Raw genomic sequence first — 4166 nt, forward strand, 5'->3', positions numbered from 1 at the left:
GGAAAAGGTGATCAACCAGACGGATCAGGTGATAAACCAGACGGAAAAGGTGATCACACAGACGGATCAGATGGTAAAACAGATGAGGGACAATTTGAACCAACTGAGGAAGACGTAAGTTCTCTTTTGCATTGAATAAGTCCTAGATGTACATAGTTAATATAATGGCAATGGTAGGTTTAAGTATGAAACATGATGCCGACAACAATGTCTTCCACAAATGTCCGAATGCTAACTTAGTTATGCTTGCCATACCTGTGGAGCGTTTGTGATAGGTTGATGTATTTAACCTTCGAATGCTAACTTAGTTATGTTTGTCATACCTGTGGAGCGTTTGTGATAGGTTGATGTACTCTAACCTTCGAATGCTAACTTAGTTATGTTTGCCATAACTGTGGAGCGTTTGTGATAGGTTGGTGTACTCTAACCTTCGAATGCTAACTTAGTTATGTTTGCCATACCTGTGGAACGTTTGTGATAGGTTGATGTACTCTAACCTTCAAGATCAGGGGATGTTAACGATGTAGCAAATATAAAAAATCAGACAATCAGGGCATAGGGTTAGGGTTAGGGTTAGGGTAAGGGACAATCAGGGCATGTGATTACATAGTAGTTAGTATTTCATGACATACTTGAAGTAATATTTGGCTCAACGTTGCTAAAATTATAGGATTGTCCTTCCATTAAAAATATACAAGTACAACAACTTTAATTTTTACATTGTGACAATTTTCTTGGAGTTCCTGAAAAGTAAACATGCAAATGTCCATATTAAAATGATTGGTTGTCTTTTACTATTTCATTTTGTCATCTTTGGTAGATCATCTGATGTCGGGATTTTATTTAAGTTGTTCATTGTTTGATTTAAGCTCTGATATATCGTGGAATAATATAGAGAAAGGAACAAGAACAAAATGTATAGAATCGGATACAGCAACATTTTTACAGCCGCGGGAAACTGAAAAAAACAAAAAAAAACGTCAAACAGTAAACAATCTCTTACCGAAAACGTGTAGTTCAGCAAGCTGAGAATGCTTCAAGCATATTCTCTTTTTCTGTATTTGTTTTACTTGTTTAAATACTATAATACAATATAATGCTTAATCGCTAAAATTTACCCACATGAGCCTTTTGGCAGGAGACTAAATGGTGGTTAACATTTTGGCCCTAACATCACCGTTGAGTGAAGGATAAAAGAGATGTACGGATCAATGTGATCTTTTTGGTATTCTGTACCTATTTCCAAATCGAATAAGTGCAATCAAATGTGTATCTTACATTATCTTTTTCAGAATAAATTTTGAATATAGAATAACAGTCTCCGTAAAAGCCTCGTTAAAAGATATTAGAATCCGTAACTATTAGATTAAACCGAATTTTTATCTTTTGTAAGTTGAAGTTAATAACTTCACGTTTATTTTTGTTGTTTCAGATTAAGGATTTCGAAGAGGTAGGTTTCGATTTATTAATATCTTTCTCTACATATTTTATTTTAAGAGAAATTTAGTTTAGCTGTAGTTTCCAGCCCATTGATATGGAATTTGATGTGTAAAAATGTACCATAACGTTTTAATCCTTTTATTGCGTCAATGTCAACTATACAATACACATCTCATATGTTATCAATTTTTGTATATTTTACATTAAGCAAGTATTTCAAGTGTGTGAGCTATTACATAGATTTACTTGGACAACAACCAAGCAAATAATACCAATATGTGAGTTGGCATACATGTTACCGTAACCTTCATATTTAACTTCTCAAGTATTTATAGTTAACGTAGCAAATATTGATAGAGCTCAACGATACGTGGCATATTTTTCTACAATACAAAGGTCAGAATTTCGCACATTAAATATTTCTTTGTAACGAAATATTACATAGGTAAAAAGCTGAGGTTTCACACAGGAGACTATTTAACGCAAACTAATTAATACGAGTACCTAAGTAAGCACAATTTCACAATTACTAAACAATACAATGGTTTTTAGCTAAGAAAAGTTGGACAAAAAAAGGGTTGGATGATGCATAAAATTATTTTCCAATCATCAAACAATAAAACAGTCAGGTGAACGATCATAATCAGATATGAATTTATTATTTGGAAAGATAAGTGCTTTAAAACGCATTACTGTTTTATTTTTTCAGTGCATGGGGGAAAAGGTAAGTTTCGTTGAAACTTTTGTTCCATTCGTCAATATATGAAATCATTTTCTGAAAATATTTGACTGTATCTTTTTGATGTGATGCTTGGTGCACCATAAGATATTATGAGTGGGAAAGAAGGTTCAACCCTGTAGTATAGTTTTTGTTTATTTTAGAGACTAAATGGTTCTCAAAGCTATGAAATTTGTAATTTTGGAACAATAAGTATTTTAGTCTGGCGATAGAATCATGTTATCATAGGCTAGCGTCTCTCTATTAAAGATTTTTCATCCACACATTTTGACTCAGGAACGTTTTAATCCTAAACAAAAGTGTTAGACGATATACCTGTCTGTGGGAGGCGTACTTTCTTATATTAAGTATAATGGTTGCACGCTGGTACTACCTTCATCAGTACAGTCCGCTGCAGTTTTGTCTCTGGAAAATATTACCTTTAGCATGTTAATATACCGTCAGAAATATCGATTTTATTTTGGCGTTCGAAGCATAGCTCAGAAAACGGTCGAACGTCATTCAAACAACTATAACAAATCAGGTAGTCCCATTTTACAATAACCACTAATCGGGTTGTCGCGTATTCGTCTATCAATAAAGGGATTTTCCTTCAATCTGGTCATCACTAGATTGGCTATCTTACTATCCAATATCAGCTCTGAAAGGTTTTCGAACAGATCATGCATGGACAAATGTCTATATTTAATTGACATTTTTATTGTCATGTTACCCTTGTAAAATATTGGTCGCTTCTTCGACTAGACTAGGAAGAGTGTCTCTTTCCTTAATTAAACAGAGGGTTAGATTAGCAAAATAGAAGTCATTGAGTCTATAAAATGTAGTTCGTGAATTTTAAACGGTTACATGATAAATCCATCAAGGAACACATGATATTTGGCATTTGTGGAATTGTTCATAATCCGACACATTACAATCAGCATGCATTCCAATAATTGTTAGTAACACCAAGTCAGGAAGCACTGTTTTAACAGTTAGTAAGTCTTTGTAGAGAGTCAAACAGAGCAAACATTTTACTGCACCAAATGACGAGTTTTCCCATTAAGACAAAAAAATCATTTCTTTGCATTTCCACATTTTTGACCTTACATCACTGTTAAGTGGTATAAATTTTGAACAGATGTATGGTTCAATGTGTCTCTATTGTTTGGTATTCTGTTTCTATTTCAAAGTTTTATAGGTGTAATCACATGCGTATCTTACATTATCTTTTTCAGAGTAAATTTTGAATTTAGAATAAAAGTCTCCGTAAAAGCATCGTTAAAAGATATTTTAATCCGTCATTATTATATTAAACCGAATATTTATCTTTTGTTAATATGAAGTAATAACTTTACGTTTGTTTTTGTAATTTCAGCTTGAGGATTTTAAAAAGGTATGTTTCGACTTACAAAGAAATTATGTTTAGCTGTAGTTTCCAGCCCATTCATATGGAGTTTCCATGTCTCATTTCCCTTTATTTGGCGTCAATGCCAATCAGATAGTCCCATTTTACAATAACCACTAATCGGGTTTTCGTCTTTTTGTCTATCAAAATTCGGATTTTCCTTTTATCTAATCATCACTAGATTGGTATTTTACTATCTAATTATCACCTTTAAAAGGTTTTTGAATAGATCATACATGGGCAAATGTCAATAATTGTATTGATACTTTTTTTTCATCGAATATTACCCTTGTAAAATAGTGTTCGCATCTTCGACTAGACAAGGGTGCCTCTTTACGTTATTTAGCACAGGGTTGGATAAGCAAATTAAGTAAGGTCATTGAGTCAATGAAAACAATTTGTATTTTTTTAGCGGTTACATGATAAATACATGAAACGAGCACATATTTTGTTTTTGCATTGTTGAACTTATTGATAATCTAACACATTGTAATCAGCATGCACTTAAATCATTGTTAAAGATAGAAAGTAAGGAAGCACTGCTTAAACTAATTGTAAGTCTCCGTAGAAAGGTAAACAAATTTTAAGTCTCCGTAGAAA

At 32.8% G+C, this 4166-nt stretch overlaps 1 long non-coding RNA gene across 1 annotated transcript; it reads left to right on the plus strand.

Annotated features, from left to right (window-relative positions):
* The first annotated feature begins 6 nt into the window (after window positions 1–6).
* LOC110440978 lies at window positions 7–3555 on the plus strand. Its single transcript, XR_002461801.1, has 4 exons — window positions 7–114; window positions 1433–1450; window positions 2150–2164; window positions 3537–3555. It is a non-coding gene; the product is annotated as an uncharacterized LOC110440978 (long non-coding RNA).
* The last annotated feature ends 611 nt before the right edge of the window (window positions 3556–4166 follow it).

This window comes from Mizuhopecten yessoensis, unplaced genomic scaffold (assembly GCF_002113885.1).
Source record: "Mizuhopecten yessoensis strain PY_sf001 unplaced genomic scaffold, ASM211388v2 scaffold714469, whole genome shotgun sequence".
In the NCBI taxonomy this organism is placed as follows: Eukaryota; Metazoa; Mollusca; class Bivalvia; order Pectinida; family Pectinidae; genus Mizuhopecten; species Mizuhopecten yessoensis.